This window comes from Chironomus tepperi, unplaced genomic scaffold (genome assembly GCF_022539635.2).
Source record: "Chironomus tepperi strain 1889 unplaced genomic scaffold, CSIRO-AGI_Ctep_v1 contig_257, whole genome shotgun sequence".
Classification (NCBI taxonomy): Eukaryota; Metazoa; Arthropoda; class Insecta; order Diptera; family Chironomidae; genus Chironomus; species Chironomus tepperi.
Genome location: NW_027226379.1, coordinates 139,907 through 165,666, shown reverse-complemented (window position 1 = coordinate 165,666; position 25,760 = coordinate 139,907). Strand labels below are relative to the sequence as shown.

The following is a 25,760-nucleotide window of genomic DNA, read 5'->3' as shown; positions in this document are numbered from 1 at the left end:
TAAATTTAGAATTTTTGAAAATTTAGTTTTTTTTAAAAAAAAATTCAAAAATTCTTAAAAATTGAAAATTAAAAATCAAAATTTTAAAAATTCAAATTTAATGTTAAAAATCTCAAAAATGTATCCAAAAACATAAATTTCAAAATTTCAAAATTTAAAATAAAAAAGGCCCCAACACAACAACACACGAGCACCCCTGCCATAAATCTCGTTTCTTATTCATATTCTCTCATTTTTCAGCTCCAACACCACGTTTAAGTGCGCACATGTGTTCGTTTGTTGTTGTGTGAGCCTCACATAAGTGATTAAACATTCTCAAAACTTAATAAACGCTCAGTTTCTTTTTAACGTATTGTGATTGATCAAGTGCCTCCAAAAAAGAAGATCCATAAAATAAAATATATATACTTTTTAGTTAATTATTATAGTTTGGATCATAAAGTGTATTATTGCGGAATTAAACGTAAAGTGCTGTTCAAGTTGTTGTGGCTGAAAAAAAGTGTAGTTTCATGATAATTGAGAATATTTAAAGTACTTAAATTTCACTGTGCGCTTCACAAAAAAAATAACAAAATAAAATTCTTCGTCTTCACTTTATGCTGTTTTCTTCCTTGTGAGCGTTTCAGGTAGTCGACCCATTTCTGAGAAGTTTTTTTTATACAGCATAGACTTCTCTCATTCCTCTCAAGTGTGCAATTTTGACAAAAAAAAATATATACATAAAAATAATTGTAGTTCATTTGAATACTGTGCCTGCTCATTGTGTTCTTGACGACTAAATAAAAAATATACAAATTTGTGTGTGGAAGAAGAAGTGCTAGTTTTATGGATATAAAAAAATATCGTTAGACTCTCCCAAGAAACACGATGATGAAAAAACAGTGATTGTTATTAGTTTTACAGAAATATTTCCATCCATATTTGGGTCTCATCCAAATTGGAATCAGAATCAATTATTAATTTTTTTGGTGCTTATTGGATAATTCAATTCGATTTCAAGGTAAGTTTCCAATTTTTTTTTTATAGTTCCAACTTTCAATTTCGTTACGAAAATAAATCGGAAACGAGTAATTAGTGCAACTCGATCAAATTAGTTTACCGAAACGGATGACTTAATAAAGCTACACATTTTTTGTGCACCTAATTGGTGATCGCGTTATAATTACTTGACGCATCATTGGGCGTGCTTAGAAGTTGCGTGTATGAAATTATTAGCAAATTTATGGAGATTACAAGATATTCACAATTTCCATACCTTTATTATTATAAGCTTTTGAAAAAACATTACAGTTCATTGTTGTAACAATGGTCGTAAAGCAACATAATATTATAATCATCTTTATAACGTTAGTTTCTCATCTCTCATCATTTTATTACCTTTCTTTCTTAAAATTATTATGTGATTAATTAATATGAATGGATGAGTGCGTCATATGCAACAAAAGGGCTTAATAGACTTTGAGGTGTTGTCTAAGTAGATAAGGTAGCTTTTTTTGAATTCTATTGAGTTCTTTTGGTAATTCTGGACATGTTTTGCAATAAAAGTGTTGAGTGTCACTAACCAGCAAAGATCTAGAGCTAGATTATTCCTGGAAATTAGAGCAATTGTTAATATCTGACTAGAACAGCATCCACCGTATTCGCTAGGACACCACTATGCCATCATATTAAAGTCAAGACGAAAAATTGTCCTAGCTGCTTAGCGCAGAACAGTGATGATAGAATGTCAGTTCTACATGCTGATTTGTGACACTCAGACACGAAGTTATTTGAATTGTGACACTCGGATACGACGATGTATGAATAATGCCACTTGGGCACATAGTTATCCGAATTGAGTTGGTCGTACACGAAGTAATCCAGATTGTGCCGCACAGACACGAAACTACCCGAACTTAGTCACTCGAACACGAACTTCCCCGAACTGAGTCACTCGGACACGAAGTTACCCGAACTGAATCACTCAGACACAAAGTTACCTGAATTGAGCTACTCAGACACGAAATTGCCCGAATTAAGTCGTTTCTCGGACACGAATTAAGTTGCTCGTTATCCGAATTGTGTCACTTGAACACGAAGTTGCCCAAATTTTCCCGCTCAAGTTCATTGCTAAATTTCGAAACTTCACACTACAATTCCAAAATCTCTAATATCCATCAAAAATTCTCACATCAACAGCCAGTTGATTAGCAAATTTTTTTTTCTCTAAAATCCCTAAACTGCGCCGACATTAGAAAGCATTAGAAATCTTTTTAAAAAGTTTGTTAATCCGATCAGCTCTAAGACACATTATACTATCGGTCTCACTTCCATTACCTCATAATAATGTACCTACACAGATTAAAGCCTATAAGATCAAAGATTTCATTTACTACGCCTTTCAATAGAGACTTTTTGAATAAATAACATGTTAATAGAATTATTTGGGAACTTAATGGAATTACTATAGAACAAAAGAGTTGAAGAAGATGGATAGGAAATGTAAGTGAGTAGAAACATGAAACAGATTTAGAGTTCCCAAAAAATGTCTTAAGAATATGTACAAACTATATGAAGTGTTAATTATGTAAATTGCATAATTAAATTGTCAACAAGAATGAATAGAATAAGTGTGAAGGTAAAGAGATGGGCAATTAAAATGTAAAGAAAGCTAGTTAAGGAACAGCTAGACATCTAGACATATCCTACATCAGACTTTCGTGTCCGATTCAGTTCGGGTAACTTCATGTTCGAGCGACTTAGTTCGGATAACTTCGTATCCGAGGCATTCGGGTAACTTCGTATCCGAGCGACACAGTTCGGGTAACTCGTACAACTTTCGTGCTTCGAGAGCGACTCAATTCGGGTAACTTCGTGACCGAGCGGACTCAATTCCGGACAACTTCGTGTCCAAGTGTCACAATTCGGGTAACTTCGTGTCCGAGTGCTCAGTTCGGATAACTTCGTGTCAGAACGACACAATTCGGGTAACTTCGTATCCGAAGCGATACAATTTCGGCAACTTACAGTTTTGAGCGGGACAATTCGATCAAAATGTGACTACTGTAAACACGCATAACGTTGCGTATCCTTACAAACACATCGTGCTACTCGGACAAGATTCATTCAATTTACTACAAGAACAAACATCAATCAACTCACTTCCTATGCAAAACCCTCATCTTTGCTATCTACCTCCATAAATTTTATATAAGTCACCTACATAAATAACAATTTAAACTAAAACTAGAAGCCCTGCATGACTCAACTTTCTCACATTCTTCTTCTATCCATTAAATTCAGCAAGACAATCCCAAAAAAATCTTTCATTAAATACCTCAAGCAATGAAATAATTCCCCTCAAATTGATTTGCAGTCTTAGATCAAAGATTTCAAAAAAAAAAAAATTAAGTCCAAATGTCAAACGAGAAGAAATCATGAATTAATGAAAGAAGGTCAATCTATGATGCGGGCTTGTGCATTTGACATTTATACAGAATATTTTTGTTTGTGTATGATTGTTTGTGCTGCATATGAGAATATTTTTATGACTATTGGAAATATTTATTGATTATTTTATATTTATGGATATCTATGGATTATTAATTAAGGAGTTGTTTGATGTTGTTTGGATTGGTGATAAGCTGGGTATTCTGCTTGTGGTTTTGATTGAGTTTGAGGGTGATTTTTGGTAGTAAATTTGTTGAGGTATCAAATTTAGTTGCTGATTAGCAAAGCATTCCCACATGCGTTTTTTAATTATCAAGAATTTGTACGGTTTTCGCCTGTCACAGGTACCTGTTTTGCAATTCTGCATTCCCAAACAGACAAACAGCTATTCTGGTACCATGATGACATTACGGTTCCATGTGAGTATGTTCTTTGCTTGCTAGGGAGTCAATTTGGATTTTGTATCAAAAAGTCAACTCGAGTCGAATTGACTATCGAGTAGACTACGAGATCCGAATTTATTAGCTGCTGTTCAAGAATAGAACTTATTCTCGACCATTCTCAATTAACATTCTATGACAAAACTTGTTTTCTGTCGTCAAAATGATACAAAACCAGGATTTTTTGATAATCTTAATGTCATATTTTAGTTTTGTTGCTAACTCAGTAATCTGGTGTTTCTATAACTACTGTATTGCGCTGTTTGAGATACAAAATCATATAAACTTAGTGCCAACTCCTAATAACAGCCTAGTGGAGCTCTGCTTCGCTCAAGTTAGCGAATATGCATTTAAAGATCATTTTACAGGTCAATATCCTCTAATAAACAAAAGTATCAACTCATAGGCATAACTTAAAGGCTCAATTTATAGTCACAAGATCCAATAAATCCGCATTAAACCGTGCACTTCCAATTTTAACTTCATTTCCCACTAGAATCCAGCCCAAAACAATTACAACATCATCCTCATACCAAAGATTATTCAATTTAATTCTTTTCGGTTTAGTTCCGATGAACAATCCAGCAATTAACATGCTGAAAACGAGAAAACCACAAAAAAATTCCAAAAATGTCTGCAGACGACAATAAAAAACCAAAAACTATGACAAAATACCTCCAGCAGACATCCATAAAATAAATTGCTAGGTAAACCGGATTTACTCAAATATTCTCATTCCATTAAGAAGCTTTAATGCCTTAAAATAATCCAATAAATTTAACGAATAATTAGAACATTATTTCACCCTTGATAATCCAGCTTAAAAAGTCTCACTTCCTCCAAAAATCCCCCGCACCATACCAAAAGAATAAAAGTAAATCAACACAAAAAAGACTCTCAAGTGCTGAACCCTGGATTATTGTTTTTATGCATCTACCTCAGATTACCATATGATTATGTTTACAACCTTTTTTCATTTCTCTCGACTTGCGAGACTCATCATCAGCAACAACAAAAATACAATTTTTTTATTTTATTATGAATGTTTTCACATCGGCTTATGTGAAACATATTCACCTTTTTTTTCTTCTTAGTCATTATGTCTCTAAAGCCATAACTGCTTGATGAAAGAAGATGTGTATGAAAATTCCATAACTACATGGGTGATAATAAAAAATGAATAAAATGGAATAAAATATTTAAAAATTGTCACAAAGATGTGTGTGGGGTTTGTTTAGGGATGATGTGTGTTGGAAGGTGTGGTTTGTGAGCTGTACTTCTTATTTTCGATCATAATAGGCAAAGAATATGCTACAGAACCAAAATCGATCCTTTAACGATTAGGGTTCCATACCCAACATCAATGTGTCTTTGCTAAGACAAAGCTGCGACGACGTATTAATAATGAGAAGTTGAGTCCATAGCAACTACGATGTGCTACTCGGAAAATGTCTACAGTAACCTAAAAGACATGACGTCAACGTGACGCCTGATTTCGATCCATTTTTACTGCGATTCGTCTCATTGTGATGCTCATGATATATTCCCATTGAGTTAACCTGAAAATGAAGATGACTCAGCACTGTAAACCATTAATGACTTACCTGAAATCTAGTAAAGATACAGTACACAGTAAACAAGTAACGTGGACAACCTTATTTATTTTTGCAGACACCTTGTCGATAAGCCTTTACCGAAAACACACAGCATTCGGTATATGAAATTTCCGTACCTTGAGTAATACTGTCGAGTTTGTGCCATTAAAATTGATGACTGAGAATTAAATTAACATACTTTCCAATTTGCTTGATTGCCTTAAAAATAAGCGTTACGGTGCCCTCAGACACCTTTGCGCCTTATTGTGGTACGTTCAAGGCAAAGTAGTGATACCTTAAATGACTACGATCTGCTGCTCAGACTTAATTTTCTATAGTTTGCCTAAAGTCAATAGAATACGAGTTCTTTATGCCTGAACCTGAGCCAAAAACGATTACAAGAATTTTCTGCATTTATTCCCATACCCGAGTAAATGGTCGAAATCCTAAAAATGACGTTAGCGCTGTGGTGAACAACTTGTGTACCGTGGTACATTAGTGTGCCGACAAACATTTTTGCCATGAATTGCCATGAATGTGTACCCGTGTGCGATTTCATTCCATGGTTACCACCAAAGTATGCCTACCACTGCGTTAGGGCAACTTCATGTCTTAAGTAAGGTACGGTGACGTGCTGGTACCCTACTTGAAAACCATGTCAACACTGAAATAAGCTTGCTCTTTATACACATATAAGTACACCCGTCACTACCAACTCAACCCCATATCCATATATCAGTTAATCAATGAACACAAGTCACAGCAGCAGCAACAACAATAAATGCAACAGCGAAAAAAAAAAGAGACTTGATAAGAAGATATTATAATTTTAATGTGAGAGAAAAGTGAAATTTTTCATTCACACAAAGTCTTTATTACGTTTTTTTTTTTGTTGAATGGAAATAAAACAGGTTGTCGACTAAGTCGGTCATTTGAATTATAATGAAAAAAAAGTACATACAGATATATAGATAGAAAAAAGTAATTGATCAATTGTCTTTACATTTTATATTTTCATCCACATGACAATGAGCTTCAATTTTACCATCATTGTTTCCGTCTCGATTGAGCCAATAATTCACAATGTCTTCATCATCATCCTCATTGTTTTGTTTATTTTTTGACTTTGTCGCGGTGCATTGCGGTGCCGACGATGACGATATGTCTTTTATGTATTTTGGTAAATCGAAGACAACTTTCGGTTTTGTCTCATCATGTTGTTGGATGTTCTTTTGGATATGAACGGGAAGCTCAGCAGATGGACTCAAGTATTTATTCTTTTTAAATTCCGTACTTAAATAACTTGTATATTCAGAACGAAAATAATCATTAATAAGCTTAAATACACCGGCACTATACCATGAAATAATTCCAATCAAAAAGAAGCCACGCAAAGCTAGTCCAATCATTATTAATATTTCGGATAATTTTATACACTCTTGTTAATTAGTTAATCAGCTGCTGTCTGCCTTCTTCTTGGATGTTGCAAATAATATATGTGTAACACTTAAAGCAATTCACTGGAACCAAAGTTTTTCTTTTATAAATTGCTCTAAAAATTCATAACTACTTTTCATTTGTGGCCATGCCATAGTAAGAAACATAACAATTGAATTAACAACAACAAACATTCGCAACATTTCCTGACCTTAAAAATACAGAATAGATAAAAAAGAAGAAGAAAAGAAATGCAAAGAAGGGAAATAAGAATGAATAAGTAAGGCATGAATGAAGATGTTTCAAGTATGTAGCTCATAATTATGATGAATTTAAATTTGTTAACACGTTGCTATTAAAGTATCATTTTACTAATGCATGCTGAATACCCAGTGAGGAATTGAATGGGAATTTTTTGATTGATTTATGCAGTACTGCACTAAGGTTTTAGTGAACTTGATGTTGGATCATGTTGGCTTATCAATACATACTTTACTACTTCGTTGACCATACAGATCAATTGAGATCCATGACCAGCTTTAGATGACGTTTGATGCTGGCTCTATCGCTGACTACCACTTACCAATTACCAATATCAATTGGGCTTACTAATTAACACATACTCGATCGGCAAATAATTTGGTATTTAAACCAAATCCATTACGAGTATAAAAGAAGGCAGTTTAATTGGAATACCAAGTCACTGGTAGTACCGGATTTTGGATCATTCAACCGAGGTGTGCAATTAAGGATCGATGAACTATCGGTGCAGCCAAATTGATTTAAAAATCTGATTTTCAACTGTCCATACAAACTCTGAGTCGACTTAGTGATTTTTTCTATAAATATCCTCAGTCAAAGCAGCTTCTTAAGCCAATAAATTATCATTTTTCATGGGAAAATGATCACAAAAAGACTCCCATAAAGTACTTGAAATTTTGGAGATACCTACTTGGAATATTGCTCAATTGAAGAACGGAATGTAAATTCATTCACAAATCCAAAAGAGATTCCAAATTTCCAATGAATCAATGTTTAAATGCCAGAGTCACTAAAAGAATTTAGTTTGGTACTATAAATTTTAGGATTTTGGATCAATTTTCAACCGACTTGTGATATTCAGGTTATATCCGAAATCTAGTCGAAAGATTATAATCTTGAAAATAATCCTAGTTCAAGACTTAAGATTGCGAAATCCATTTTTGCAACTGTACACTTTATATTGAAACTCAACACAATGAAAATCGATGCGAAAATTCTATTTTCAGGAATATTTCAATTGAAACAAAAATTTACATTTTCGAAATTTTTGTAATCAGTATAAGAAAACTTAAGCGAAATCCAAAATTATTTACAAACTTTGACCTTTAGTGATTTTTTCTATAAATATCCTCAGTCAAAGCAGCTTCTTAAGCCAATAAATTATCATTTTTCATGGGAAAATGATCACAAAAAGACTCCCATAAAGTACTTGAAATTTTGGAGATACCTACTTGGAATATTGCTCAATTGAAGAACGGAATGTAAATTCATTCACAAATCCAAAAGAGATTCGAAAAGGTAAATTCCAATGAATCAATGAAAGGATCCCTTTTTTCAAATATATGATAATCTTTTCGGGGAAATCCACTAAAAAAATTTTGCTTTGAAGGAAATTTGAATTTTAAAAAGATTTGTATGGAAAAGATTTAATCTCCATAATTTTCTTTAATCTTCATAAAAATTTTATGAATTTTCATACAAAGACTAGATTAATATTTTTTATTTAAATTTAAAAGAAAGATTATTAATTTCCTGCAGAGGAAATTGATTAATACTCTTAATTTCCTCAGAGGAAATCTCTTAATCATCCTTAGTTATCCTATGATTGTATACGAACCAATTGAAAGCATTTAATGCAAATCTGTCATAAAATTAAATTATACGTTTCAAAACAAACCTTCAAAAATCTACCTAATCGGCCAGATTGAAGCAGCATCCATCATGGAGCCCAAGTGGACGCCAAATTGCAGCTTTATTGATGCCAACCTTTTTCATTTGTGTCAAACAGGCTAAAATCCTTTCCGATTGAGAAAAGTAAATGCCTGAAAAGGCAAAGTAGAAAAATCCTGGCTCAAAGCCGTCATCAAGCCGGTTCAAAACCAGATCTGATTAGGTTCTAGCATCAAGTCAAGCCACTTGATTGCAATCAAGCGGCCAACGAGTGACTATCAATTTTAAAGTTTGATACACAATCGATTTTTGAGTTCTTATGTTCGGAATCTTGTCACATAGCCCAAGTGGGACTCGAACCTACGCCTTTTTAGTTACATGTCAAGTGTTCTTGCCAACTAAGCTACCAGGGGTTGTTAAGGTGCATGATTAAAGCACACTTAAACCTTATTACTCTATAAATTGCTCATTGCACAGCTCTTAAGTCTAGTTAACATGAAACACTTCAACATACATCAATCAGCCTTACAATTTCCTCACTGGGTCGTCTCAACTCATTCCCAACACAACACAACATACCAGTAGATGATTTTAAATAGTTTCCAAAGCCGGAATTAATTTCCTCTTCATCTCCATCCTTTTTCTCCTCCTCTTTCTTCACAACAATCTCTTTTTCAAACTTCTGCTTATGTCCTTTCTTTGTCATTTATGAATTGAAGTAAAGAAAGGAGATGAACAGAATAAAAAATGTTGTTTTTTTTACGAGCGTGACGACTGTAAATCCTTCTATTCTGTCCTTTGTTGTGTTGTTTGTTCGAGAGACACTCTAAAATAGAGAGAAAAAAAAGAGGAATTGAATATAAAAGAGGAAGGAATTGAATAAAAAGTTTTTTTGTTTAATAAAAATACATGAAAATATTTCAATTTTTATCATTGTTCAGCCATATGCGACTGTTAACAGAACTTTATGCTTGTGAGATTAAGCAATTTCTCGTCGAGTTCATTCAATTATTTTCAGATTTGTTTCATGCAAATTTTTGTTGTCGTCTGTGGTTTAAAGTATGATCTACGCTATTTGCTCTTCATGTTTTTCACAAATATTGTCAGATTATTATTTGGGGTTGTTTATCTATGATGTATGAGTAGGGCAGGAAGAGTTATGTCATACTTAAAATTGTTGTATACTTAAGTCGGTAGAGCATAAAGTCACGATTTGGGGTGGTTTTCAGAAAAATAACAATCGTTCTTATAACTAGACACTTACTTGACATTCATTCCATTGAATTTATTCGTAAAGTACTTAAATGTGACTTTTAACGGTAAAACATAATTTGAATTTGATAGACTAGAATAAATGGTTTGTGTCTTGGCTAAGTTCAATTTAGAGTTCGAAAATGCGAAACATTTAAATTTGACTTGAACGGGTAAAAATGATTTAAAATCAATGGACTAGAATGAGTGGTTTGTGTCTTGGCTAAGTTCAATTTAGAGTTCAAAAATGTAAATAAATTCATTTTTAAGGCTAATTCCAACTTTTCCTCTTTATTTAGCACTATACACACAACACCTAAGATCCGATACCTCTCTGGTACTCTATTAGACCTATCAATTCATTCCATACCAAACATCACTCCCAAAGAGCCCCACAAATAACCTCATATTAAGCTTTAAAAAAACTTTAAAATGCTTCAGCTTCCGCTCAATTTTCTCTCAATGCATCCCAAACATAAAATATTATTATCTTTAACAGATATCAAATCACCGATATAAACTCAAATATGGGTTACATATAAAAAAAAATCAATAACGATAAATTGAGTTTGAATTGCTGTTTATTGAAAATCTATTTCCTACATTTCCTGTTTTTTTGAAATATTGTGAGTTCCTCGCACCTATAATAAATGAATGAGTAAGCAACGAACATATGTATGTGGAGATGAATGAATATGTGTAAAATAAATTTTTCATTTCCAGGCATTACGTTTTTATCAATGATGAAAATATGGGAAATGCAAAAAGGAAACGAGTTTAAAACTCGAATGAGTCTTTAAAAATTGTTATGAATGAAGATGGGATGATGGGAGGTATGGGTGGCTGAATGGGGGTTTTGGTGATGACTTTTGAATGTTTGGCTTTTTATTATTTGAGGAACAGAGCTCCAAGTCGGTTTGAATACAATATAGACTCAACTTGAGATAAATTGACAATTTGAGCTGACTTTTCCATTCAAAATTCGAATCGACTTTGAGCTCAGGTATGTAAACTTTAAAGGCAATAAGCTCTAGACATACTCACTATTCAGAGTATATTTAGCTATATTATAGATATCCATACAGAATCTGATTCAACTTTGAGCTCATATAGCAAGTTTAATTAGCCAAGTGTCGTCTGGATTGAAATATCCAAACTAGGTTTGACAGGACTTTGAGAATTTGGACTTCAAGGGTCTAAAAGAGAGTCCATACTCGAGTCAAAGAGCCTCCGCATTGGAATCCTCTTCACTCTGATTCAAACTCACAAAAATCACAAACTTCGAATGAATAGGATTTGAACCATGGATTATCTAATTGCCATATCTAATTTAAACCTAGCGCTTTGTCCGTTATTTTACAGTTGCTTTTGTTGATCTTGACTGCTTAATAAATATTTTCGATATCAATATTCACCAAGCGGTACTCTGGCATGATGATCGGTTCCTATTGATCCACTGTAATCAAGCGGCGTTAGAGTCTCTGGCATGATGTCGGTTATAAATCAAATCCAGCACCAAGTCAGAAACACGCAGGCCTGGGTTGAATTTTGGATCGGTTATCCGATTCGTGATTTTCAGACTTGTTGAATCTATTAGTATGCTTTCCACCAAACCCTATTGAAAAAAGTTGAAAATTAACTTCAACCCCAATTTGCAGCTTGTCTTACACATTTTAACCCACTTATGTCAAGTTTCTCCACCCAAATATCATTCCATGCATGAAACCCAAACAATAAATCATCTTCCTTTTAAAAATAACCATCCATAATAATAATATCACCCATAAAAATCAATAAACAACCATAAAACCCATCCCCGAAAGTCAAAAAGTCACCAACCTTTTCATGACTTTCGTACTCAAAAACTTTTTTCTGTTTAAACAGTTTCAATTCCCCCAAAAAAAAAAATTATTGTAAGCACATCGTACCAACATTCAATCTTCTTGTCCTTATGAATGATGAATTTTTCAGTTTGGCCATTATATTTATATGTGTACAGCATCTCTATGCCTTTCATGCCACATAGTCTTTTGTTCAGTTGTGCTATTTATTTCTGTGTTGGTCTGGTCGTTCCTTTCTTTTTTTTGAGAATTTATATTGAATTTTTAAATAAATTACCAGTGATGAGGGTAACAAAAGAAATGAGTAGGAAGAAGCATTTGTAGGAAATTGATGTTGTTTACATGCAACCAATTTTTGGCCCAAAAAAAATTTATTTTTTTCATCCTTACTGTCTCGCTCGAAAAACCCAACATGCAGGCTTATCATTTTACTCACCCAATGTGTATTTGGGTTAACATTTTTTTGTGTATGTCCACAACCACAAAACATGATGAAAATTTTCGTAGCTGTTTTGTTTATTTAAATGATTTAATGATGACCTAGTAAGGCTGAATATTTTGCCTGACACAATTATTAAATGATTCCTAGAAGGATGCTTCAATTAAGTACCCAATTATGAAAAGAATGAGTTTTGCTTAATTGATTGAAAAGGTATCAAAAGTCAGTAGGGCAGGGAAATTATTATTACTTTTTTTTTTATTAAATCTGTATCCCTGAAACTTTTCTTTGATCTGATTTTTTGAGGGAATTTTGGAAGACATTTTTAAAGCTCTTGGAAACTTAAATTTGAAGAAAAAGATTTTAGTCGTTAAGCAGAAACGATTTGTTTTCACGGTAATAATGCTGATTGTTGTCGTAAAATTTTATTCGGTTGTTCTGTTGAATGGTGTGGTTTTGAGCCCGAGCAACAGTTTTTTGAGGTTAGGATTTTAATTCAATATTTCAATAGAATCAATCTAGTCGATTTTCAATTGCAAAATTCTAAATAACTTCCACAAACAGGAACAGAGCATGATATCGAGAGCTTTCTCCGGTCAAGCAAATGATATTAGCATGCTCGTGAACGTTACTCTAAGCTTATTCTGCTCTTGAGTACACGTACTATGCTATGATTTCTAGGGATCAAGCTATTATAATACAGATATTGCTGAAAATTACATTCTCTAAAACTCAAATGTCACCATTGTTCATACTTTTGTCAGAATCACAGGTTTGACCTTCTGAACGACTCTACCTAAGTCTAGAGGCCATTTGCATTTTACGTAATGTACTGTAAAGTCTAATCAAAATAAATAAAAGGTTGAAAGCTCCAGTATCGAAAATTGTTTAAGGTACACTAAAACTTTTAGGTACAGCGATCGAAGACCTGTTGTCTGTTGTAAAATAAAAAAATAAACATTAGCTTTAAACCTTTCATGTGGTCAACCATGGCTACTGGGAGTTTAACGAAATTCTAAATTAAACCTAGTACAGTTGTGATTGGAATGGAAACAACTTCTTTGATGACATTACTGGTAGCCTTCAAATATGTGACGAAACATATGATTCCCAAAAGGACATGAATTCCATGCCGAGTCTCATGATCACTAGATCGGTGTTGTAATAATTATATACTACTAAACCATTCCGCCACCGTACCTGTCTGTTGTAACTAAGGCAAATATGTTTAATTTGTTCTCATTATATGTTAGAGTAGTGTTAGAGTAATGTAGAATCTGAGTTATCGAGCCTTGTATAAGTGAATATGCTCACAAATATGCTATCGTAAGATTGAAGACTCTGGAAAGCCTCTCAATATAGAAAATCACGTCAATACTAGAATAGAATCGACATAAAAATCATCAAATTTACTCATTAAATTGCCACAAAATCCAACTCGCGATCAATCCAGTTCCACATATCAATATATTCATACCATATGCCACCCGGACCGACAACTCAACCAGAAAAAATCACAATAACATAAAAATAAACTTTAATTATAGAATTTAAGTGAAAAATTCACAATAGTATCATCTTAAAGTGCCTATTATACGCACAGCAAGTATGTTTATGCTCACTAGGCATGTAAAGGTGCCATAAAAGGTATCAGATTACGATATCATTCTAAAAAATTGCTTAATTAGGGAAAATCCCACCCAAATACCGAAAATTATCGTCAATTAATGGCCACTTCTCCTTCTATACATCCACACGAGTATTCTAAATTCAATCTGTATATTCGAAACTTTTGGAATGTTTGCTCTACATCCACACACACGATACGGTAGATACGGAATTGAATTAATTACAAACAATTAACTTCTCATACAGCTTAATTATGTGTGAAACCTACCCTCAATTACTTTGCAACCTAATTGCACTGGTTTTTTTATACTTAATTCCACAAACTTTCTTGTCTTGTCTGACAAGTGAAGGCTTTCATTATTTGTTGACAACTGAAAATGACGAAGGCGTTCTTGTTATGTTTTTGAATATTTTTACAGCCAACAACAAGGCATCCTTATTGTGTAATATGATCGCATTTAATTAAATTATCCTTCTTTTCTATTTTTATACACATTTTTCTATGCAAGCTTTTATGTGGATATATGTATGTAGAGGAGCACGTGTGTTTATGTGGACACTTATATTGAATAAAACACGTAAATCTTTCTTATGCAATGCACCCCATGGGGAGAAAGAGAATCGAGAAAACTAAAAGTTTTTCTATCGACTTTGTTTTGTGACTTTGTTGTTGGAGAAGACTTTGTTGAGTGTAGGAGAAGAGATAGGGCATGAATTGAGGCACTTTGGGTGTTAACTAATTCGAAGGACGAATCGACTCGATCCGACTCAATACGAAGTCCGAATAGACTCGACTCGACTCAAAACGAAGACCGAATCGACTCGACTCGACTCAATACGAAGTCCGAGTCAGCTCGACTCAATACGAAGTCCGAGTCGACTCGACTCAATACGAAGTCCGAGTCGGCTCGACTCGACTCAATACGAAGTCTGAATCGACTCGACTCAATTCAATACGAAGTCCGAATCGACTCGACTCGACTCAATACGAAGACCGAATCGACTCGACTCGACTCAAAACGAAGTCCGAATCGACTCGACCCGACTCAATACGAAGTCCGAATCGACTCGATCCGACTCAATACGAAGTCCGAATAGACTCGACTCGACTCAATACGAAGACCGAATCGACTCGACTCGACTCAATACGAAGTCCGAATCGACTCGATCCGACTCAATACGAAGTCCGAATAGACTCGACTCGACTCAATACGAAGTCCGAATCGACTCGACTCGACTCAATACGAAGTTCGAGTCGGCTCGACTCAATACGAAGTTCGAGTCAACACGACTTCCGAATCGACTCGGCTCTACTCAATACGAAATGCGCCATATCCCACATTATTCACCCAATTTCCATTCACCAATGTTCTCGACAATTCCTCTTATTCTCACAATAATGCTTATTATTGACTCATGAGTTATAGTATTCCTCTAATGACATTAAATGGGAAAAGTTGTTAGGCTTCTTTCCTCCTATTTCTATTTTTTTCCCCTATATTCATTCTCGTACTTAAATAAACATTGTTCTTCTTCATTTAACTCGCTTTCATGGTCAATAATGTCTATTGCTTCTTACATTATACATACATTTTATGTAGACTAATATAGATTTACAATATTGTTTCTTATATTTGATCTTATTCTCCGAAAATTATTTAAAGTAATTGTTCAGCATTATTATGAGAAAGTGTTTTTTGAATTATTTATGAATTGCTTTAAATTACTTCTGTTTGGGTGAGTTTTGAGGTCTTTATAAAATTTTTGCATGAATATAATGTATGAATGAGAAGGCACTTATGACTAAGAAGATGATACGAATGTAAACAAAAGCAACAGAAAATTGGAGATATTATGTTCAGATTTTGTTATTCATAAGAGTACTTAAGAAAGTAATGGACATGAAAGTGAAACTTTTTTAATGGACTTAATCATTGAAAAGTTGATTTTTTTTTTAACATTCTGGTGCAAATTTTGAATTGGAGATCTGGTGGACTATATGGACAGTTTTGTCACAACTTGCAATTTTGAAGAGTTGAGTTGTAGTCCACAACTTGGAAATTAGATCCGTTCTTGGTTTGACAAGCTGAAAATAGACATAATTAACTGGTCATACCCTTCTACACCTGGAAGTTTGTAAGCTTTCATCTTCAAACCATCAGACTATCCAACCAATCCATTCTGACTTTGAAATGCTTTAACTAACCATACTGGACTAGTCATACCCTCCTACACCCGGAAGTTTAAAAGCAATCTCTAGTTTAAGTCATCAGAACTTTTTAACCAACCCATTCTGGCTTTGGAAAGCTATAAATTGTCATACTGCACGAGTCATACACTATTACACCTGGAAGTTCAGAGTTCATCATCTCCAATCCAAAATATCTGAACTTCCAACTAATTCTCTCTGGCTTTGGAATGCTTCATCTAGACATATTGTTCTAGTCATACCCTCTTCCCCCCGGAAGTTGAAAAGTCATCACATACAATCCAAACCATCAGACATTCCAATCAACCAAGTTATACCCTGTAACACCTGGAAGTTCAAAAACCATCATCTCCAAATCCAAACCATCAGACCATCAGACCATCCAACCAACCCACAGTAACATTTTAATCCCATTTAATTAATCCAAACCAGACAGCGAATTTTAAACGACATCGAAAGAGCAATCACCTCCAATTTCCATCACATTATTCTTAATGTTATTGAATTTCCATCTCCCGCACACAGGCTTCTTCTTCATCAACATTAATATTTCTTAACTTCCAACAATAATTATAAAAGACTAAGGATTAAATTAAAAATAAGTAAAGAGACAAAGATTTTTATGACTATCTCTAATGGTTGGAAGAATGACGTGAAACGTCTTCATCATGTCTGATGTAATACAATAAAGTCAGTGTTTCAAAAAGGGAATTATTCAACAATGACAAGCTTTAGAGAAGAGGGATATTGGTGTGAATGTGGTTGGAAGTGAAGGGTGAAGGCGCATTTTGATGATTTGGAAGTGCTTACTTCGTTAGGGCTTTTAGATGCTCAGAGATGCTCAACTTATAGAAAGGTCGAATTCCATATTTTCACATAAGTTGCTGGTTTGTCAAGAATAAACAGAAGTCATTAAGTGTCCTTTGGTGTAATTGGCAAGATGCTAAGCACAAGTTTATTGTGGTAGCTCGACATTCAAAGGTTCAAATCCTAATATTCACAAATTAGTGACTTTTCAAAAGTTTTAGATCCTCAACTGCTTAAATTGCTGTAGATCTTGACATAAGTATAGTTCTGGACAATGTTGGATTATGAGAACGGATCAGGACCTTAAATTGTGACTCGGAAAATAGGAACAAGAGCTACTGTGACCTGAGAGCATCACATTATGTCAGTAGAAGTTCGAAGACGTCTACTAAGCACTTTCAGAACCTAAACTAAGCACATTACACAGTTGCGTACAAAACTACCCAAAATGCCTTTATAATTACTTCCTCATCCGTCACCAAAAATGCTCTCCAAAGTCACAAGAACCTGTCATAAAGATAATTAAAAAATTAAATGAGCGTTAAAGGAATATTCAAGCTTAATGGCATAACACACCATAATGACATGGCAATAATAATTATAACATTGAAATGCTTGAGAAAAATGAACAGAAAATTGTTTCCATCAAATCCGATAAAATTGCCGTTAGGCAGGAAGAAGATAAAGAAAAATAGGAACTAAATCACATAAATTGCATGAAAAAATTTTCATTTATATTAAATTTTATTAAGTGATAAATGTCATATTGTTATGAAACATTCCCCCTGAAGGTATTTAACATTAAGTAACAATTTGAAAATACATGTTGTACTGTCTAATCAGAATCGAGGGAAGAAATGAAAAAGTTTTTTTTCCTTTTTCGACTTCCTATTTCATTTTATATAATCGTTCATTCAGTGTCAGAAATGATGTAATTGGAATATTTAGGGTAATATTTAAATAATCTATCTTGTAAAGTTCTAAAAAACGAACATTTTGATGTATAATATGTTATATAAAACACTATAATTAAGCCGAAATTTAAAAAACAAACTAGATTTCTGACACTGAAAATTTGTTACTTAATCTGAATTTTTCAACAAAAATGCTTCTAATTTTATGAATAATGAGTTCTAAGGTACAAAAATTAGTCGTACTTGTTCATTTTTCAATGCTCTACATTGTGAAATATCAAAAGTTAGCCTAAAACCTGTTTAAAGTAGTTAAATTAATGATTTTTTGTAAAAACGTTAAGAAAATTTTGAATTTCTCCATACAAATTTTTCGGAGTTTAAACAACAAAAATATTCACAAAAATTCGAAAAAAATAAAATTATTAGCTTAATTTGTTAATTAATGAACGGGAATAGAACTAGAGGCTGTATTTATGTATACTCAATTATTTAACAGAAGTCGTTTTTAAAATTTTGAGATTTTAGAAAATGGAACTTTTTTTCGTCTAAATATAATGCATTTTCTTGATGATGGAAAAGTTTTTTTCTTTACTTTTTTTAATGCAGGTTTTTAAGATGATTATTTGTGATATGTTGAAGCAGTTTGGACTAGTTTTCGGAACTGGATGTGATTTTTTGAAAGCTCATTTAGTTTTCTGGCAAATTCCGCAAAAATATCGATTTAAAATTGATTTTTTCAACGAATTTCAAGTTTTTGAATTTAACGGTCATTTGAAATTTGAATTTTTTATCAAGTGACAGTCCCCTTGTTTATATTTATTCTGAATCTTTAGAGTTTTCTGGCAAATTATCCAAAAAATTGTTTTGAAATTGAATTTTGAAAATTTTGGACTTAACGGTCATTTGAAATTTGAATTTTTCATTAAGTGACTGTCCCCTTGTTTACATTTATTCAAAATTGAGTTTTTCCTGATTTTTAAGAGTTTTTAACAATTTAAACAATTCAAAACACAATCTAACATCCAATTAAACATCCCAAATTCATCCAAATTCAGTCCAACAACCTCAAAAACTCACAAACACAGCAAAAATCATTTTTCTGTAACTTCCGAAAATCCATTACTACCGTAATTTATATTTTCTACTTGATTAATTAATGATCAAAAGTCAATTTATTAAATCAGACCATTCTCATTCATTATAAGCTCACAAACACGGCAATAATGCTAAATGATGTAATAAACCTTAAAAAATGCGCCCAAAATCCATCCTCATTAATCTTCTTCGAAATCATCAACATCCTCGAAAAAACAATTTCCCCAACTTACATTTCACAATTTCCCATGAATATGTCATGAAGATGTAAGAAATATGTTATTTTGATGTACATGCATGTTATCTTGCTGAACAGTTGAGAAAATTCCTCCACCAACTTTACGTGCATTTGTTCACAAATCATCGCAATCATAGTCATGAGCATATATTTGCTCATTTTATGTAAATTTCTCATTTCAACATCCTGAATATGATAAAAATGCGCTGCTTTAATTGTTATAGAGTGTCGTGATAACAAGTTGGAGGGGAATGCTGGCTGTGGAGTAGTAGGAGTGCGGAAGATGGCGTATTTTAGGTTACGTGTAATTCCGTACATATGCTAGCGTAGCCAGAAGACTATATGAGATCCCGAGAGGACAAATTTAGCCATTTAGCCATGCAAATAAGTCTTATGAACTTCCTGGTGTAATAGGGTATGACTAGTCTATTATTCAAGTCAATTAGAAATTTGTGATAGCTTATGAACTTCCTGGTGTAAGAGGGTACGACTAATCCATTGTTCTAGTCAATTAGAACTCTGTGAAAGCTTATTTGAACTTCCTGGTAGAAGAGGGTACGACTTGTCCATTGTTCTATTCAATTAGAAATCTATGATAGTTTTTGAACTTCCTGGTGAAAGAGACTAGGTACGACTAGTCCATGTTCTAGTCAAATATAAATCTGTGATAGGTTATGAACTTCCTGGTGTAAGAAGGTACAACTGGTCCATTTTCCTAGTTAGCTTTAGAACTTCCTGGTGTAAGAAGGTGTGACTAGTCCATTATGTCTAATTAAAGCTTTCCAAAGTCAATCGGATCCAATATTCAGGTTGTTGACTGCAACCCAACTGTTTAGTGTTGTACTAAAATCGATAGACAGACAGACAAGCTTCAACAATTCCATCCTTTCTCCTTCAGCTTATAAAAGAATCTCCCGGTTGAGTATATATTTCCTACATTACATCACATTTTTTTTCGCAATAGTAAGAGTAATTATAATGGTGACGATGATGTTTCTATTTTCAAGCATATGTATATTCTAATTAATATACGCCATAATGCATTATGTCATTTCCATTATTTTTCTTTTTTTTTCCTCCTTCCCCTCATCCTCCATCCTGTGTTATGTGCTGTCGTGTATCTTCAGTTGTCTAATGGCGTACATAAAATGACATTCCTTGAGCCTTTATTGTTGCCGTCATCGGTTTTATGTTTGATGTCACGTTATAATGTGTGTAAATGTTGGCAAGTCGTCTTGTTTTTCACATTTCTTTTCCATGATAAGACTTGATTGATGGTGTCTCGTAAGTGAAAATCTTCTATTTTATGTGAAACAATTGGAAGTGTATGATGGAAAGATGGAATGAAGGAACAAAAAAATCACATGAAAAAAAAAGTTTTTTAAATTTATCAGAGCAACAATATAGCATTTGATAGCTAGAATTGTTTACCCGTCAACTTTGACATTGAGATGAAGGGGAATATAATTTAAAGTTGCTGGATATTTTGAGTGTTTGTTTGACAATACTGATTAAAGTTTGTTTAGGGAATGAAGTAAAATTAGCATAATTTGAGATTTGAGGAGTTTTTTGGGGATGTGTAGGCTGTTATGATTGATAAGAAGTCATCCAGACAGTACAACGTGTTCAATAGACTAGCGCTACGTTGCTGTCTTAACGGTAATACGCTAAGTTGCTCTGACGGAACCGTGACGGATTTTGACTCATTTTGGCCACAAAAAATGCGATTCGGTGCATTATGCTGCACGGTCTGTTATACTCAATGCTCTTAGGAGGAAGGGTTACACCTCATACACCATTGGAAGAGGTAATGTGTAGTGTTGTCAAAATTGAATTTTTCTGGTTTCATAGTTATAATTGAACGGCCACGGTTCCCCCCTGACACCAAGATTTTACTGGACTGACCAAGAGTCTGTAAAGGTATCCGAGGAGCCTTTCTTGGGATGCATGGACAGTTTAACTTATTTCAGTGTTGTCCAAGCTTTTTTGTACACGGTACGATCTTGATGGTTAGTCACGACCAAAACCGATCAAAACATACGGCATTCATAACACTTTGGAGACACACTAATGTGCCAAGAAGCACTAGTTTGTAGCTGCACACAGTTTGGACGACACTCATTTATTTGGTTGCTTTGTTGCTTGCATACGTTTCTATGCTAGAGTCAAGCTCTGTATATGACTTTTAATCATCACTATCCAACGCTTTTCAGCATTTTCAAGGTATTGAATCTCCAACATGACTATTCCCTTGCAAAAAAATGCATAAAAGCTCCACTTTAATGATAAACATAAAGAAACTGCAACAATTAAATATCCAACAAAAATGCAAAGTCCTTCATCTTTGCAACATAATCCAATTCCTCTCACCCATAAATAAAATTAATTTCCCATTCCACATATGCAATGATTTAAAATCAACAAAAGCAAATCCTATTTAGTAAAATGTAAAGTCTCTATAATTGAATATTCCGAATTTACACTTCTTCATTGTGTCATATCCAAAGACATTTCATTCATGACGATGACACATGAACGCATTTTAATTTAATTAGACAAGAATTTAAATCTCTTTATGTCTCTCTTGAGAAAATTTTGCTGTATCCCTTTTTCTATTCATGAAAAATTTTCTTCATTTCTCTCGAATCTCTTAGTTGAGTTGTAAGTGTCTTATGGATGTATGTAATAAGAGGGGTAGTTTGGATGTTAGGTAATGATGGTTTTGAGGGTCTTGTAGGACATTGGTGTGCAACCTTTTATTATTCACTGTCCAACTTTGTGGTAAGCATCGACCAAAGAATGGCATTTTCAAATTATTTTGACACCAAACTAGTCGCTGCAGCACAAAAGTTGTTCACCACTGCTGTAAAGAAGGATTTTAGTTCAATAGCAAGACAGTTAAAAAGTTTCAAGCAGCTATATAGCTCGTCATTATCAATCTAGTCAATTTTTGGATAGTTTTCAGGAATAATCGGATGTAAACCTTACTATGATCATTCAGTTTAAGCGCTCTTGATACCTTGGCTTACCCAGGGCCCTAAACCGTACCATTCATAGCTTAATTGTGAAGCTGTCACTTTCAGACGAGGTGATTTGGCATGGATATTCAATGCACTTATCCAGGTACATTTTTGAATGCCAGCGGCGTACTAAAGGACATTAAGGGATATAAATTGTCTTTTATCTGCTTCGAATTAAAGTTCGGTTTCGTCTCAGTCACTCAGAGTCACATAAAAACACCCTTACTTCTTTGTCTCATTAGACAATAGTGAGTTTGTGGCTTAAAGTTGTGGATACTAAGCTTCACGATATGTATATTTTGATAAATTGAGACAATCTTAGAGTCGCTGCTTGATAGTAAGCAGTTTTTTGTCAATTTCCAGACACATGAATGGCAATTCTACTCTAATTGCTCAAAACAGCAGCTTAATAGGGTTATGGTACCTTTTTCGGCTCAAAATGACACTTAAGGCTGTAATTTAGGCTACCTTCTTGTTACAATTACATTAGTCAGTAAGCAGTTGACATAAAAAGCCTAGCCTGAAGATGCTAGAATTCCTCAACACTACATAACATCCATACAATCCTCTCCAAGCTAGAATACAGCAAAATTCCATCCAACAAATTATTTCCTCATGTCTGAATACTTTAATTCTTGAATTTTGTTATATACAAAAAAAGAAGTAAAGGAAGGAGTCTCCCTCATATGTGACATCCATGTAGATTGCATTGTGATAAAAATTTTCTTCAATTATTCATTCATGTGAGAATGGATGATGCATGATGCACAATATAGAACATTTTTTTTAGGAATGAATTTTAATTATTTTGCTGAATCATTGCATGAATGCCAAGCAAAAGCAACTCATATTTTTTATGTCCTCATACCTATCGTACCATAATTGGGTACATTCCATGGATATTTATTAAAAAAGTTTTTCTTGGAAAAATTCCCAATTAATTATTTTTTTACAATATATCCAATTAATTTAATCAGCTTTGCATGCTACCATACGGAAAAAAAAATTATTAAAAAAATCTTTATGCATTTTTTAAATGCTTTTGCATGCTTTGGATATGGAATAAAAAATTTATTATTTTCCAATCTCCCACCACTGCTTTTTATAGACTGCAGCAATGATTTATTCAATTTTTTTTTTATTTTAAATGTTTGTAAAACATTTCGTTTCAATATGTTTTGTGGGCTTTCTGTTTGTCGATGAATGTTTGTGTTGGAGAAAAATTTTATGCAATTCAGACGGAAAATTTTGTAAGTTGATGGGAAATTTGGCAATATGTCTGTTGTAGAAGGAAATTTTTGGAATTAAGACTCAATTTTATGTAGATAAGCATTGCTGTTGTGGAACAATTCGGGATATTTCAAGAACTTCGAGCTTTAAAGCGTAATCGAAGAACCTCTAAGACAGTGGTGAGCAACCTGTGTGACACGATACACCAGGAAATGTCATTAACCGTATACCAAGTATAATTTCAATTATGGCTCATCACTACTCTAATAAGTAAATTACTGGTTTCTCTGGATACAAACTCTACAAAGGTCTAAACAGATTTCTTAATGTTGGCATCAGTAGACTGCTATTCAGTCCCGGCTACGGCTTAATGCTCTGTGGCTTGATCCAGTGGCTTTGCGCTCGTTCTTCAAGACTTAATGATTTATTCATTTCTCAAATCTCATGTACTGGACTCACAATCTCTTTGTAGACTATAAACAGTTATGTCAAATGAACAATCGGATCGGATCACACTTTTACCTGTATCTCAAGGTTTGAGCGTGGAGAATCCTCATTGAACTGCCATTAGCAAAGCTTCGGACCAAATGGAAGCCGTCGGATCTAATTGACATCCAAATGAGCCGGTTCCATTTCTCCAAATTGAGCCTTACCAAGGACTTCCATTTGATGTAAGTAAATGTATCCGCGATGGAGACGTAAAAGGTCAGCAGCACTTAAAGGTTGAGAGTTGAAACTTAATTTGATGCTCCAACAATTATTTTTGCCAAACTTAAATTACATAACTATAACAACTAACTAATTCACAAAACTGCGCTTACCACAATCCACACATCGCTAATCAAATAATCACACATGCTGAAACATTGCATTCATTTTCATATTTTTCAATGAAATATTTTTTTGAGCATATATAAAAATATGTTTTAACATGAAAATGATTTCAGCATAAAAATGCTATTAAAAATGTTACAAAAATATTTTATATTTTATTTTCATTTCCACAACCTTAAAATCATTTTGATTGAAAAATTGCATTTCCTCTTTGACGTTGATGTGAAATAGAAAATAAAAGCAAAAGAAGTGCATTTTGATGTGAAGCAAAAAAAAAAAGAAAGAAAAGAAAATCGATGGGAAAAATATCAGCTTCAATCAAAGACTCATGTGCATCATCATCATGTAACCGAGAAGCACAAATCAAATTCAGCAACATAACCTTAAAGTTTGGCAATATAACCTCAAAATTCAGCTACATAACCTTAAAGTTTAGAAATTTAACCTCAAAATTCAGCAACCTAATCTTAAAAACTCGAAATTCAGTAACATAACCTTGAAATTTAGCAATATAACCTCAAAATTTAGCTACATAACCTTAAAGTTTATCAATATAACCCCAAAATTCAGCAATTAACCTTGAAATTTAGCAATATAACCTCAAAATTTAGCTACATAACCTTAAAGTTTATCAATATAACCCCAAAATTCAGCAATTAAACCTCAAATTCAGCAACACAATCTTAAAAATCAACAACATAACCTCAAAATAAGTCATATAGCTTTGAGCTTTTAGGTCTCTGTTAACGTCCCGAGCAACAAAAATGAAGAAGGCTTCACCATAGAGCTTTTAAAGTTTGATTTGGCATCCATATGACTGCCAATTGTAAGTAATGTGTCGATCGGGTTGAAAACTTCCTCCGTGTAGCATCCACATGACTGATCCAAATTCATCCAGCTTCCATTTAGCGTTAACAGAGCTTTGGAAGCTTTGCGGCAGATTCTTCATAATTTGTGTCACTCGGGTATATAGTTTGAAGAGATGATTACATGTAATTCTTTTTTATTGATTCATGGATATAGTTTACTTGCTTGTTTTTTGTTCCCCTCATAAATAACAATATCATTCCATAGAATATTATGATTGAAAGTGATGTTCCATGAAGTAGTGCCGAAGAGAATTCATTGAACTTTTGAGGAAGCTTTTGAAGATATTTCTCAATTGTTGCACTCACAGTGTTAATGACGTCATTTAACATCATTCAATGATGATACACGAGCAAAATATGAGAGTTATCCTTTCAGCAATGCAAGTTACTTCCTTTACAGCCGTAAATATCCTATAGAAATGTCAGAAATTTTAATTTTCTACAAGGACACGAAAGCTCTCAGTGGTCCATTGCGCAACATCAATCCGAAGTCTCTCAGCCCGACAGACTGTATGAAATCATCATCATCATGGTAGAACGGTATGATAACA

General features: G+C 33.6%; 1 protein-coding gene and 1 long non-coding RNA gene across 2 annotated transcripts in view; one reads left to right on the top strand and one right to left on the bottom strand.

Annotated features, from left to right (window-relative positions):
- Window positions 1-362: 362 nt before the first annotated feature.
- The window catches only part of LOC139091582 (uncharacterized), a 111,611-nt gene continuing 86,213 nt past the window's right edge, over window positions 363-25,760 (top strand). Inside the window, exon 1 of the mRNA XM_070641725.1 lies at window positions 363-1,000. The gene's annotated coding sequence lies outside the window, so the exon portion shown is untranslated. The remainder of the gene's footprint in view (window positions 1,001-25,760) is intronic.
- On the bottom strand, window positions 6,870-14,357 carry LOC139091674 (uncharacterized). Its single transcript, XR_011544530.1, has 3 exons — window positions 14,262-14,357; window positions 9,413-9,659; window positions 6,870-7,112 (listed from the first exon to the last, which is right to left on the bottom strand). It is a non-coding gene; the product is annotated as an uncharacterized lncRNA (long non-coding RNA).